This window comes from Osmia bicornis, chromosome 5 (assembly GCF_907164935.1).
Source record: "Osmia bicornis bicornis chromosome 5, iOsmBic2.1, whole genome shotgun sequence".
NCBI lineage: Eukaryota > Metazoa > Arthropoda > Insecta > Hymenoptera > Megachilidae > Osmia > Osmia bicornis.
Genome location: NC_060220.1, coordinates 2,338,342 through 2,353,776, shown reverse-complemented (window position 1 = coordinate 2,353,776; position 15,435 = coordinate 2,338,342). Strand labels below are relative to the sequence as shown.

General features: G+C 43.2%; 1 protein-coding gene across 3 annotated transcripts in view; it reads right to left on the bottom strand.

Annotated features, from left to right (window-relative positions):
* Positions 1–15,435, bottom strand: part of LOC114871059 (leucine-rich repeat-containing protein 24-like) — a 102,141-nt gene that overhangs the window by 58,217 nt on the left and 28,489 nt on the right. For all 3 annotated transcript variants that reach the window (XM_029176480.2, XM_029176479.2, XM_046285816.1), the window contains exon 2: positions 12,946–13,023. The gene's annotated coding sequence lies outside the window, so the exon portion shown is untranslated. The remainder of the gene's footprint in view (positions 1–12,945; positions 13,024–15,435) is intronic.

The following is a 15,435-nucleotide window of genomic DNA, read 5'->3' as shown; positions in this document are numbered from 1 at the left end:
TTTGTACTCTCTTGTAGGGAGAAGTAACGATCTCGAACCTCTTCTCGTCTCGACGACCCCTAGAAAAGGACCTCGTCCTTGCCTCAGCAATGACAAGTGTCTAGACGAGTTCTCCTGCACGGTCCACGCGAATCCAGTCTAGAATATCTGTGCTTGATATCCGTGCACGAGTCGGCACACACGCGTGACACCCTGTTCTTGCGCGCGACAGCGACCCACCCCCTCGTCGTTTGCCTGTTTCTCGAGGATGCGCGATTTTGCTTTATTTCTCCTTCTACGCTGCTGCGTATAAGTAATTTAAGCTGGAAGTTTGAGGTCGTGTATGTAGGTAAAAAAAGGAGAGAAAAGGGTGGATACGAAGGATGCCGAAGAAGGTCGGTGGAGCAAGAGAGGAACCGGAGAAGTAGGCCCGTGTTCTGTACACCCTTGTTGTCGCGTGTACGCGCGTGTGCCTACCAGGAATAGTTAGCTGGTGCTCGGTGGTTGCGGCGTCGGGATGGCGGTGGTGGTTCGGGATCGATCCAGGGACCACGGCATCATCCTCCAACCGTCAACGACCGACTCGACCTAACCCTCCTCCACCTCCGCCTCTTCTCCTTTCTCCGTGTTCACGAAAGCCACCTACCGCTTCCAACTTTGACCCCCTTCGTACCATCTCTGTCTCTCCGCCTCGTGTGCTCGTCTTCGTCTTCGTCTTCGTCTTACGGAACTCCTATCGCGGTCAAATAAAGCCTGCATACCGACCGTAAGAGTACTCTGTCAGCTCTATCCTCTACCTCTTCTTCAGCTTCTCTACGTGCATCGGGTCGTTGAGGATCGAATCGAGCCAGGTTTTAGAGCACCGACGAGCATCACCCTAATCTCTCGAACGAAAACGATGGGTCAATGCTCGCATCGAATATGCCTGGCAGTAAAATTGATAATTACCAAGGGAAAATACACAATTTCCCTTAGTCGATGGGTGCGCTATTTCGACAACAAAGGGGCAGGTAATTAAGTAGACTGGCAGTAGGGAAGCATCGATTTATCGAGAACCTGTCAACGGACCTTAGAATGCCGAGCAAGGAACCCTCGTCCTTCTTGTCCCTATCCATTGTTGCGTAATAAAGCGAACGTGTCCCAGCTTCTTCGTCGGCCATAAGCCAGGATAGCCTGTTCGACGAAGCGTCGTCGTCTCTACCGAAATGGCTTTGGCAACCGAGGGGTTGTTCGCGAAGTCATTTGGCTATTCTCGCGTTAGTCCATCAGTCTTTTCCCTCGGCTGAGGCCAGTGACAGAGAAATAAAAGCGAGAGATGGCAAAAGGGAGGCTCGATCGGCTTCGATGAAAAGCTCTTCGACGAACAGATCCAAGTGGATTTCGAGTGGACGGCTCGCAAGAGCGTGCTCGAGGATCTCCCGATGTTCTTCCCTGACGGATTGTCAATACGCATAGAATCGCGGTCATGTCCAACGGCAAACGGAAAGTTTAACTCGATTGTTTGACGATGATCGAGTTCGATAGGGTGCCGTGTCTTTCGGCAAACATGAATCTAAGAATTGATCGAAAGTTTTCGGGAATCAAAGTCGAAGGAAAATAACACCGAAAGCAAACGATGATGCAGCCAACAGTCCAGTCATTTACATCGGAAGGAAGGAAGCAAAGCGTCGAATTATACAGAAGAGGAAGGGAAACAGCGTAAAACAGATTAAGCTTGGGGCAGCGTTTCGAAGGGGCGAATAAATCCGAATTAACGCGGCCCGTGAGGGTATCCAGAAACCACGGGTAGCGATAATGTAGCCCAGGGGTAACGACTTCTACTTCGAGCATACGCTATTCTCGTAAAACTCCTCTTTATGGTAGCGCTACGTCACAGTCAAACACCATCCCCGCATCTATACATATATATAGGTCTGCTGTTCGAGTTTAACGGCGGGACTGGTGCACTTCACACGGGTTGTTAGGGAAAAAAGTGGGCCACGGGATTTCTGAAACCGATGGAACTTTCCGTTTCGTGGGAACAACACCGATTGCGGTGTCGTTTCTTTTTCACCTTGTTCTCGCGGCAGATAACATCGTTCGATTAACCCTTGCCCTCGTAATGGCTCGAACCCGAGTGTATCAGCTTGCTCGTTATTTCCGACAAGAAATCGACACTATTTCTCTCTACATGATTTTCTAGACGGGAACATCCGCAGCTGATAACTCGAAAGGAAATTACCACAGTTCTGTATAATCTTTTCAAAGTTATCTATGGAATTGCCGTTTGAAAAAGGAAAATACAGCTGAAATCGAAATGAACGCGAAATCGTTTGAAATCTTTTTCCAAAGGGCTCGGAAGCGGAAAAGAAATACACGAGGGAGCTGGCGAAAGCATAGTTCTTTGATCATCGTCGCGGTTACCCGATCGAGAGGTCTAACGATAAGTAAGGTCGTCAGCATCGGCAGCAACGTCAACTCGGATAATATCCTTTTCTTCGCTTTTCCCTTACTCGATGAACGAAGCACCCTGTCGATCTCTTTATTTCTTTAACATCAGTCTCAAGGATCGAGCTCTCTCTTCTCCTCGTGCTTGTATTTAATTAGAGGACGATCGTACAAGCGCTCTACTCGATCCTGTTAACTTTAATCCTTAACAAACAGTCTCGATTTCCGCTTCGCGGAATATCCTTCCAGGTGACTCTTCTGTCTATCCATTTCTGCCTCCTTCTCTCTGTTCCAGTAATAAATACCAGCTGGTTCGTTCGCGTGATACGACTACCATTCAACTTTCCAGACAAATTATTATAGTTCAAGGACTTGCCGTTCGGGAAATCGAGAAATGTCGAAACATCACGCTCGTTTCAGCTTCGTAATTCACTGGGCCGTCGATAAATCATTAAAATATCGAGAGACGAACGACGGAGACTAACGATTCGCGCGCAGTGAATAATAAACAATTTGGTTGGTCTTCAACTATGAATATCATGGCAGATCCTTTTATAAAAATTAATCCCTCGATCATCGTTTAATCCTCCTGAATTCTTCACGAGAACGTTAACGATATTACCGCCCCGTAAAGCGGTTCGATGAAAATTAATGAAATATTCAACACCGGTTTGTCAGGAATGATTAAAAAGTTCTGACTCAAACGCGACCAACTGTGATAAATAATTCAGAAACAAGCAGAAGGTTGTTTCCTACGTATAAACTGAACGAAACTTCTCGCCTCGCTCCCGGTCCCTGGTGTTTATTAAAAATTTCATTTCGTTTACGCAAACATCGGTCATGGCACGTTTTACCTGACGCGTAACGTTCTGCAGTGAACGGTACGCGAAACGTCGAGCGATGTAACTAGTTATCGTTGCGATAATTTACACAACGTTATTAAAAACGTTTTTACTAGAGGATTTCAAGTAAATAAATTCCCTTTGAGGGTGATACGATGAGCTTTTCCTTGGATTTAAATGTCAACTCGCGTACAAGGAATGAAACGAATGCTGTATATTTAATGCGTTGCTCACAGGATACTCGAGATAAGATTTCATGTTTAATCCTCGGAAAAAAACGTGCCGTGGAAATGAAATGTTCTTTGCGTAATGGCTAATGCCGAGATTTAATCTGAGTACGGTTAAAAGTAAAAACGCGCGAATGATGCACTTTATTCGTTCGTTACGTTAATGGTAACGGTGTTTAAAGGTTCTTTAGCTGTCTTTAATTACCTTATTACATTGAAATTAAGGCGCCTGTAACAGTGAACGTCTTTCGAGTATTGTTCAAGTATCGATATATTCAATCGGGAACAGTTTCCCTCGAGTCGATTACGAGCTGTATAATCGAATGTTCCAACTTTACCTGCAGTTTGACGATCGTTTTGTCGTTCTCACTATGGACTACCGGGACCCGAGTTTCCTACAATAATAACCGGTCTCCAGATACTAATTCCAAAGCGGAGAAATCGCAGACTGCGATACAACTTCCCTAATCGGTACGGTATCGCAAGTGACCCGATTCCCGCGATGTAACGATCCCGTTCGATTTCCGTTTAATGAAAAATTTCAATTCGCTTATCGATACTGCCTTGAGTAGCTTTTAATAAACAGTACTTTCTACTAAAAGTGACACGATAAACGTAGGAACACGAGATAAATACGTGGAATCGAAATTTCAAGCAATTTAGTTTATGGTAAGTAGTACGAGTCAATCATTATTCGGACAAATTCGAATAATACCATCATAATACAATTGTTTGTTAATAAATAATTTGAGGAACAATAGAACAGAGAAAAATACACAAGCTAACTATAGGAAGCGAGGTTTGGAACAGCTAGATATATGCACAGCAAGTAGCGCGAATAAACCATTACCCCGACCCGCATTAAGTAGTTCGAACAAACAATAACTCCGAGAAACTCGACGCGAACGCACTAAACCACAGGCAATTTAACCACTGTTTCCGTGTCGATACGTACCGAAAGAGGAAAAAAATCGATGGAAAAAACACAATTGAACAAGGGCAACGATTCGTTGTCGATGTTCCTCGCGCGAGTGCCGAGCGTGTGCTCTATTTACGTCGCAAGCTTTGTCTCGTTCCGTCGTCGGTGCATTAAACGACGCGCTTATGCATCGCGACCCAATAAAAGGTTAACGTTCCACGACCAAGTAATAAGAATAGAAGCGTAGCAACGACGGCTATCCCCAGCAGGCGGACAGGTGTGTTCGATTGCATGATAAAAACGAATGGTCTAATCCTGTGGATGTCGGTCTATAACACCGGTTACTCCACTTCACTCCGCACCACCGACCGACAGACGTCTCCATCCACTTTCACGGTGGAGAGAGCACCTTGCGGAACCTCTTCGTCAGAAGATAATAAGAGCAGCATGCCAAGCACGAAGGGTATGGCACGTCGTTAAACGAGTTGCTCGACTTCCTCCAAGAATTTTATCCACCTTCCGGTGCGGACAGAACCGTTCATCGCGACGCGACGCGAGCCGACCCGACGCTTACACCGCCCTTCGATCAGCGACAACGATCACCCTCCGGTTACTGAAAGAGAGACGGGGACCTTGAAACTACTTGGACCGACTCGTTATTACTTTCATCGAGTTTTATCGAACTTTTCAGATCATCTTTCCCTTTTTTCTCCTTACTTTGCGTCGGATAATCGCCGTTAAGTAGGCGAACAGAAAGTCGGTTGACGTTTGATCGGCTTTGGAGAACGGAAATGGCAAGCGAAGGTGAATTCAATGGAATTTATCTAGCGGTTCAGTTTTGTCATTTAAAATAAGAAGGTAGTCATTTCGAGAGATTTCACTGTTGAACATTTATTCCATGAAATCCTTCCGTCCATTTATTCCTGTATTCCATCGTCACCCTGTCCCATCTATCCGTTTCTATTTTTCTAAAGGTGTCTCGGTAGCTCCACAAATTTACATAATCCAGCGTGTCTCTCCTTCATCGTGCTATGCTGTTTCTCCGTTACTCCTTCTCTTACCAGAACCGCACGCTTCCAGCCATATTTCCCGGCCGTCTCATTATGTGCTCCTGCGGTCGTCCATCCTGTCGTCTTGCTCTACAAGCATTAACTCCACCGCGAGTTTCACGCGAGCCAAGCCCTTTTCCTCGCACCCATTACCAGGAGAACGAACTACCTCTGCGCCCAACGCGACTCCCAATTACTTCTCGCGAATCCCAACCCAACCGACTCCACCTGGATAACTTTTCTTTTTTTATTATATCGTACATTGCGACCAGAGAGCTTGGAATTTCGATCCGTCCCAAAAAGAATAAAAATGTTTGTCTTAATTCGTTCCTGAGGTGGCCAACCATTCGGCCACATCACGTACAGCTCTAACGACTTCCTGTCCGGCACGCATTTATTTCCCTGAAATCCCCTGATTTCACGCGATTCCCTCTTTCTTATGACGAACAAATGGGACACGCGCGTGCCATGAATTACCCTCTACAACGTGCTTTAGATATTTTCTTTACCTTACCTTTTTTTTTATATTACGAAAGCGTTGTTACGGAATGATGAATGATTTTATTAACGAGTACCTGAAGAAGGCGTTCCTCCGAGGGTAAAGAATAATTGGATGATTGTTATCGACCATTTACATATATGCAAATCGTGCGTTATATCGATGAAGCCTCGAAATTAATACCCGAGGGATATCGGGCTAATTGACTGAAATAACGAAGATACGATACCCGTGGAAAACAGAATTCAATTTCAAGCGTAAGCATAAAAAAAGTCGATATTTCGAGCACTCTCGTGCGTCTAAAAAATCGTGCATCAAGAGCTCAAGCTTTTCAAAGGGTTGAACAGTAACGGGAGGATCGCTATTCCATGTGAAACGCGCTCGTTGAATATATTTCGCGACAACCAGTCGCGCCACCATGAGTTATACCTATAAAATATTTAAATCCAGCCGGTTGCATTAATCTTTCCGATCTGCAATATCGCGGATAAAAGCTCCAGAGGCTACCGACAGATTGGCGTGCTAGAAAATAAAACATATCCAGCAATTGGCGTAGCTGAATCGAATGTCAGCTACCACTCATCTCCGGCTTTGTCGGGCGGCAAATATTTTTCCCAACTAATATCGGCTATTAATCAATTTGATTTAAATAATGGACATTCTACGATATAACAGTACTTTAAACCATGGCGGATTAGAAAAAGAACCACCTCGCCCGCACCTCTTTCTGTCCCTTCCTGGTTCACTAAATTATCCCGGAATTTTCATCGCCAGACTTCCTACAACTTCCTCTCCGCTTCCTGTTCTTTCTTCCCGCTGCCAGTAAGTTCCAGAGATTCGTTCAATTCCACGACGTACTTTACTAGCGCACACCGAAATTCGATGTTCAACCCTACACATTCTCCATCGACTTTCCTGCTTCTCTCTACGCGGCGGACTTTCGTTTCCACCTTCGTCTCGTATATCTCTTCCATCCCTTACCGTAATAACGGCTATTTATTGGATACTAAATAATAAAGGATGGTAAAAAAAAGAAAAGTAATAAAAGTAGCTCGGTAAAATGCAAACAGCGCAGTAGCATTGGGGCGTGTCGGTGACAAAGGCTATTGGCCGAAAGTGATAGAGTGGTAACACGAAATCGAAGTAGAAACGGTTGACCTGTCGCGTCAATCACCTAACACGCGATAAGGATCGTGTCAAAGGGTGACCCCGTCCGGGTCATCCTTGCATCAGGAATGGATCGATTCCCGTGTATTACTACGACGACGACGACGACGAAGCTGACGACGATGATGACGATAATAATTCTACCGCCTCCCCTCGACGTCAACGATCACGGTTATCACTGATTTCACGCTTATCCAGCATTCTCATTCGACCGAGCTAATTTTATGATGACGAATCATGTTCCAATTATATCACGTTATTGCGGAATGATATATTCGACCGCATACCGTCCCATTATATCGTTTACGTCTGATCGGAAGCTTATTTACCTGTGACCTGTTCGAACCTTTAGGCGAGGTAAAAATTATACGTATCAACGATAATATTATTTCAAATTATACGAATGTAATTACGAATTAAATTCATCAGCTCGTTTTATTTGCAAACGCATTAAAATAATGTACTTAAAACAAAAATACATAATGAGTACGACAATTTAAAAAATAATGCAAATAACAAGCTACAATTTAACTCGTTATTTCAACGTATAATTAGTCGGTTCCAAATGAAATTTAACTTTGACTAACGAGATTCGTAATTACGTTTCAACGTCCTACGCCAAAGAGTATAATAATAAATATTAATTAGAGAATTTTCATAAATTCAGCAGAGGATGAATGCGCATTGGGATAACATCTTTCGAAAACAATTGTTTGCATCCGTATTTGGTGGCTTTGCGGGAGACGAGAAAAAGGAAAGGGGGAAAACGTTTGAAATTTTACAGTATGTTGGGCAATGAATAAACATCAAGCTTCCTCGGTCGAAACTAAAAAGCAAACAAGTGCTGTCCATTAAACTAGAATTCTCATTTTACCGCAAACCTTGGCTATTTTTTTTCTCCTTTTTCTTTATCTTTTTGAATATCACATTTCTACGGTAACATCGCATTACGCTCGAACGCCAGATTTATTTTTAATTAGAAAAGAATCTAGCAAACAGGGGCAAACGTTGCAACGTTTTACTACATTCTCTCTAAAATGTTTTCTCCTATTTCTGCAGGATTAAACAAGCAGAACACAGTTGTTGAAAGGGTCTCGTTTGCTTGCGTCTCTGAATTTCGCTCAAAAATCGTTTCATTTTCCTTTCCCTTGAATTGCAATCAGCAATGTTATCCTCCCTCTCTTTCCTTTTTAATTCTATCGAAGAAATTAAATTTTGCAACGGAAAATCAACATTTCGCTCGGTAGAAAAGTCATTGTAATAACAACACGAAATCGGGTTAAAGAAAAATTTGCGCTATAATTTTATCATAACTAATTAATTTCGCTGTTTGTAGATTTTAGATAATAAATATTTGAAAAGGACTCCAGAAAGAGTCGAAACGTTACGTTCAAAGATAAATGAGTTCAATTTTATTTTTCATCAACTTTCATGAAGAGGACACTTCTTCCTTTGATTACGATTAATTTTATTTTCAGGCAAAGGAAAAAGAGAAGTTGTTTAACTACGATAATTATTGCATCAAAGGCACAACGTAATTAAAAAATCAAAAAGAAATAATAACTTTGACTTACTCCTTCGTATGGAATGACTTTTGAAGTAGTATCGCCAATTTTGAAGCAACCCGTACACTCGTTAACCCACTTTAACCCATCGCGCTCGTTTAAGAACATTTCGTTAAAAATTTCTTTATTACGTTTCGCAAAGTGTATAAAGCAAACTAACCCGAGTGCAGTTAATTATACCGAGCAGGGATTTTAGGAGGGAAAATAACAAATTAATATAATAGAGATAGGTGAAACGAGGGATGATGGGTTTAATGTTGGAAACTCTAAAAACAGTTTGAACCAGGTACGAAATTACGGTGAACGAGATAGAACGGCAGACGTATATAAATTGGGACGGTGGAAACCGAACTCGAAACAAATTACGCGAGATTAACGAACATTTCGCTTAGAGTTCCCACGCGACCAGCACGTATCCGGAACAGCAAGATCACGTTCCGGCCAGGACGAAAGAGCTCGAACCGTTGCCTCTGACAGCCACATATTTTCCACTGTCTCTCTACACCCGCAGCGTTAACAGGATCCACCGTGTCCTCCTACACCTAACCCATGTCTGCGGTTTTCGCGGTAAAATTCGCCAGTTCGAATGGTCGGGTCGCGTCGTGTCGCCCGTTGCCTTCCAAGTAATTGTAAATCGAACATCTTCCCTCGAAATTTACCTCTGAATTTCCTCATTAACTACAACTGCGGGATGTTGAAATTTCATTTGATTTTACGTCGTTCGACAACTATGATAAGATTGATCGAGACTGATGGAATTTCCTGAATCGTTGACACAATTTTCAATGGTGCAGGAATCCTTGTATCGAGAGGCGATGGAGCACCATTAACCGACTATGGATTTATGCGAGCAGAGTGTTGCGTTATTGCATGTGTGCCGTGATCGAGGGATCTCGTTATCTTGTTGAACAACACGCTCGTGTACCTTGCCATTTAGTGCCTAATTTCAAACACTCGGTGCTGTAACATTCGTTACACCATCCTGCCGAATCGATACCTCATGTGCGTTAAGACATCAATCTTTTTGGAAACTGTGAACACCGATTAGCCCCCGAATTCCTAATCTTATCGTTAATTACTAAAGGTTCTATCTTCGCGTACCGATCGAAACATACGTGTACACATAGACAGGGTAGAACACAATTTATCAAGCTTTTAACGATCCATTTGTAACCCTCGCATAGCTGTTAGCAGGGTGAATGGATCAAGTGTTAACACAACTGCTATTACCAGTCTGCTTTCCCGACCACCACATCCTTTCTCTGCTCAACATCCATCTCTTGACTCGTAATTGTCAAAATTCACCGCGCTCCCGTGCTTTCCAGATAAATCTAGCCTAGCTGACGTGACCGAGATTTTACCGAGTGGAAAAAAATTTCCATTACACCTGCGAAAAACTTTGCTCCGCGAACCCGACGATTCGACTAAGGGAAAAAAAACAGACAGTACCTCGAGATAGATAACGTTAGAATCGTTGGGAATTTTTTTCACCGCATTAAACTGTTTTAATTCCTTCGCGTGATGAGACACGGAAATTACACAACGAGGGAAGAGTCGTATCGCGGGGGTAAAATGAAACGAAGCGTAACGTTGCCGGGGTTAGAGGAGGAGACCGCGGAAACCGCAGCAACACTCGGCACGCGTTACCAATGATTATGGCAGGGAACTGCGGACGAGGCCAGAAAACGGGAAACGGACAACGGAAAATATAAGGGCTGTCAGTGGCAAACGTTTTAGCCTCGGCCGCACGTGGCTGGCTACCCTATGAAACGCAAGATCCGCCCTTTATTCCACCGTTAGCAGGACCAATGTAAGAAATAACCTTCCGCTCTGCGGAGCGGTATGATTAACTTTGGAATGAACGCCCGCTGGCTGGAACTAATGCCTTTGTATTTGCCGGTATTCAACGAGCTTATACGTCTGTCAGTTTCATCGTATTTCGCGGTAATGTCATCTTGTTCCATTTCAATTTATCCTATTGCTTGATATTTAGCGGCTTGTCCTTCGGCTTCTCGCGTAAACGGTAAACCAGCAGATCGGCGAGAAAATGAAACAAGTTTAAAAAGAATGGAAAAAAGAATGGCTACTATTTAAACAGAAGCTTGATGAATCGCGTTCTTTTCTCTCGCGGATCGAGTTAAAAGCGGAAGCTCGGCTGAAATATCGCTTGAAATTACGAACGATGGTAAATCTCTGGCCGGCTAATTGTTTCAGAATCCAACGTACTGTAACGCTTTTCTACAACGCGAAAAGATTAACGAAATTCATTTTTCTTCGGCTAAGAGAGAAAGCTCTGCCGTCGAGTGGGTTAAACGTAAAGCTGCCTTAGTCGTTCATAAAAGAAATGGAAGCTGATACAAAAGGGGGATACACGAACCTCGTTGGTCTCGCGTGATCGTAAGGATTCCTAGTACACGTAACAAGTATACGTTTCCTTCGAACGTTCGAACTTACAGGTACGAGCAACTTTATCTACTAATCGTACGGTTTAACGACCAACCGTGTAATTACTTCTGCGATTCGAACGTTTCACGATCTCGTTAAACCTCTGATAACAACAAACCCACCCAGTCGCGATACTATTCTTGCCAGTGTATTTCATCAACCGTGTAATTGCTTGTTCGTTAGAAAGGCGTTAATTTCATTTGAAATCTACCAATTAACCACTTTGATAAAAAATGATCTTTTAACTATCACCGTGATAAATGATGCCCTCTGTATAATACAGTTGTCCGATATTCTGCAAATTGAACAGTTCGTCTAGTTTCGGCTGTACGAAGTGCGCATTCAATATAACCAAAGGATGAAGAGTAAACGATCATAAATCACTAGGAAGTTCGAACGTATCATACATAGATTCAGTAGGGGCGAGTAGCCAGATGCAATTGCGTTTGTTTTCCGTTTTCGAGATTGAAACTCGCTTCGACGAATTTCCGGTTAACAATAAGATGTATGACGAGCAATACGTATCTATCCAGCGGGTTTTGATTGATCGAACATTAAAATGTTAGCAAATAAACGGAGAATGGCGGAGTAAATAGTAGGTTGACCTGGCAGAATGAACGATGCCTGGGAATAGGTTAGCCGAGCCGAGCCCTAGCACTGCCATATGCTACCAGCTTGTATTTCGTATAATAGCTACACATATTTAGCGAAATCTCGTGCAACGGCCTGGCCGCGACTATGTTCCATTTCTAGCGGTAACAACGAGAATTTAGACACCCCTGCCTCGTGGAAATTTGAACGACACCCAGACACGACCCGACCCGACACCTCGACCCAATTTAAGGGCCGCCCTAAACTACCGCTGCATTTCTAATCCCGTTGCTTCCTACGAAATATCGTTGCTCGTTTATCCGCGAAGATAATCGCGTAGAAAAAGGCATAATGGCGAGAAATAAAATAACAGAAGAGATTCGCAAGTCTCCAGCTATAGTTGGTGGTCAAATAAATTAAGATGCGATATCGACGTCCGGATGCGCATAAGAACAATGTCCGATCAGGGTAATTAGCCTGGGAATTTATTGCTTGGAATACTGGGTAACGGCGACGCGCAGGAGAAATAGAGGGAGGGCAAACAGAACGTGATAATTTATTCGGTGGAACGCGAGAGAACCGAGTGGCCTGGGTTAGTCCAGCAATAATGACGCTTCGAGATCGATTCTATCCTCCTCTATTCAAACATTTACGATTTTATGATTGAATTTGCACCCTCGTACGCGAGACACCAGAGTTTCGTCGATTTGCGCGATCACGACGAACGGACGCCATCACGAATATATTACCGGTCCATCGTGTCCGATCAAATTTCGATCGATCCTGTCCCCACATTCATTAACGCGAATCTTGCTCGAAGGAAACGAACAAAGAACAAAAAGCTTATCTTAATCATTCCGCGCACGTAGGCTTTCGTTCTTTGCCGGATTCGCGTTAAAAATTCGAAACGCAACTCGAAGACGACAATTAATTTATCGTTAACGTAGTTGGCTGTCGCTTTATCGCTTCGCTGAGTATGACACGATTTGCTTGTACCCCGTAATCTTTATTGGCTTCGCTTTTATACCGTCAGCTCTTTGCGACTAGAGCGTGTATCAACCCTTTCTTGCTCGAGAAGCTAATTTCATCTCGAGTTTTGTCTCTTTAAACCAGCTGACAACATTTCGACCTAACGCGACAACTTTTTCTACCGTTCAAAGCAAATAACTTCCCTTCCAGAGAGTTTTCGCGCGGAAGTAAATAGGAGAAAATACAGTGATATGATATTTACTCACCGGCAGATGTTAGTCGGTAACTTTCAGCCTGGAACCAGGACATAATTCTGCACGGATTTCACTCTGCTCGTCCAATCTCTACGGCAAACAGAAAACTACATTGTTAATAAAAGTTTAAATTTCCATAATATATCAAGTACAATAGTCTTAAATATTATTGCAAAACATCGTAGTATAGTTGTCTCCTTAAAGCACAAGTTCAATAGAACGCCCTTCTAAACGTATCGAAACCAACGAGAGTAGTACACTCAATTATCCCGCGTATCGTTTCCACCCACTCACCCTTTGGATTACCATTTAAAGCCCGTCTGTTCCAACCCTTCTCTGTTGGAAGCAGCTAAAACATCGGTTGAGCTTCCACAGAGACGAGAGGATTACGCATGTACACCCACGTGCATAAATATCTTTGCTCGTTTAAGGAGAAACCTTAGGAAAGGGCACCTCCTACTAATTTCACCCGACGCGAGTCGAACCGAACCGACCCAAGATCGGTACTTTTACCTTTCATCACGCGAAACTATCTATGCAGCCGAGTGTACATATCTGTTTTCCATCCAACGAGCTTGTTACGCGAGATTTTTCGCTTTGTTAACGTATACAGCTGGCTTCTTTTATCCTCGACACAATCGATTGCACGACGTCGAGAAGGATGCTAGTTTAACCAACGACAGACTCGAAGAAAACGACAAAAGAGCAGATTAGTTGCGTGTACCTAGCGTTCACGTGCACCCACGCATGAAATCTTTTCTTTTCTCTTCGTTTCGAGGACGATGTTTCATTTTCTCGTAACAGTTGCTTCTTTCCTCGTTATTCTTTCCCATGTCTGTTTCGTTATTAACCTGTGCCGACCAGAGTATTTTTACCTCATTTTATTATTATTCCCAGAGAGAAGTCTAGCGTATTCTTCAACTTGTACTACTGATTTTCACAGGAGTCAGCGTGTCCTCGATCTCGATTAACAAAGGCTGTTCACAATTGATTCACGACTGGATGAACTTTGTGCGAACCTGCCAGATAGATCGAACGATTCGAACGATGCTTGGTCGATTCGTTTGTTCTCGATACGGGCGACTCTGTAACGCTACGGTCACTAATTAGACGACTGGTTCTGATACATTCTTTTACGGTACATCCTAGAAACCTCAATTAGATCCTACCTCCCTTCGTGTCAGAAATCGTTAAACGCAACTATCCTAAACCATAAGCTCTGATAAAAATCTGAACATTGTGAAAAGATAAAAGAACCTCTGCCTTTTCTTTCCAGCTACTCCGGGAAAAATAAAACGATTTCGTTAATCATTCAACGAGAGCAGAAATGTCTTGCGACTTTGTGGGCCCATTTGAAACCGGTCTGGTCGTCTTGAAACGATAAAATGCAACATTTATAATGAACCAGAGGTTTTTCTGTTACGCATTCAGTGCACGTTTCCCTTCTTCCACAGATTTCTGACTGCTTGATTTCGAGGGGAGACAGCTGGATAATTCAGCGCGTCCTGCCGTTCGCAGGGATCGTTTTCGTCGACGAGGAGGAACGTTTTACCGGGATGGGAACAGGGTCGAGAGGACAAGGCACGAAAACAGGCGAAATTGACTTTAATAGCAGAGACAAGGAGGAATTGGAGTCGGACGATCGTAAGAGAAACTCTTCTTCTTCTCGAATGCTTCTGCTTGTATATTTCTATCCCTGTAACGATTCCAGCCAGAAATAGAGCAGCCGCTTTAGTTGACCGACTTTAGAGTCCCTCTTTTCTTCTTCCTTTTGTCACGACAACTTGTCACGCCAAGATTTCCGTGAAATCTGCTTTAAAGACGTGAATTAAGTCCTCGTCGTAAGATGCGTGCTATCTTTTATAATGTATCTTTCGTCCGACTTTCCTAACGATCAAATTAGACATTTGTCGCTTCGATGTTGACATAGATAAGAAGGAAATCCGAATATCCTCCGCGAGTCTCGATCGAAATAAAAATGGTAACTATTTGTTTTGCAAGTTTATGGAAAGAGCGATGCAATCAAGATCCCTAGCTGGAATAGTTGGGTCGAGAAACAAACCCGGTTCATCCGTTTAACCAATTTTTCCTCGACAACTTTCATGCTTGAATTATTCAGTCGCTTCCCTCCGAATCACGCGGTCAGGAAACTCGAATGTGAGAGACACGTAGAGGAGACACAGTCAGCGGAACATTATAAATTCTCTTGGCGATGAAGAGTATTATGCCGGATAAGAACATCAGGATGGACCGAGTATCCCGGATGGAATTACAAAGTTGGGTAACATCTGCAGTTTCAGAAATTTTAAGATACCAGCTGCTAGCTTTTTTTCAACATTATTAAACAAAGAAAAAATAAGCATGATTCGTGGACGGAGAGGAATCCATGATTTACCACAGTGGAAAAAATAAAAGAAATTTATAGACTCGAATAAAAAGTTGGAAAGAAAAAGTCAAAGTACGAATATTTACGTCCAAATTTGTATTAACTTTTATTTGTTT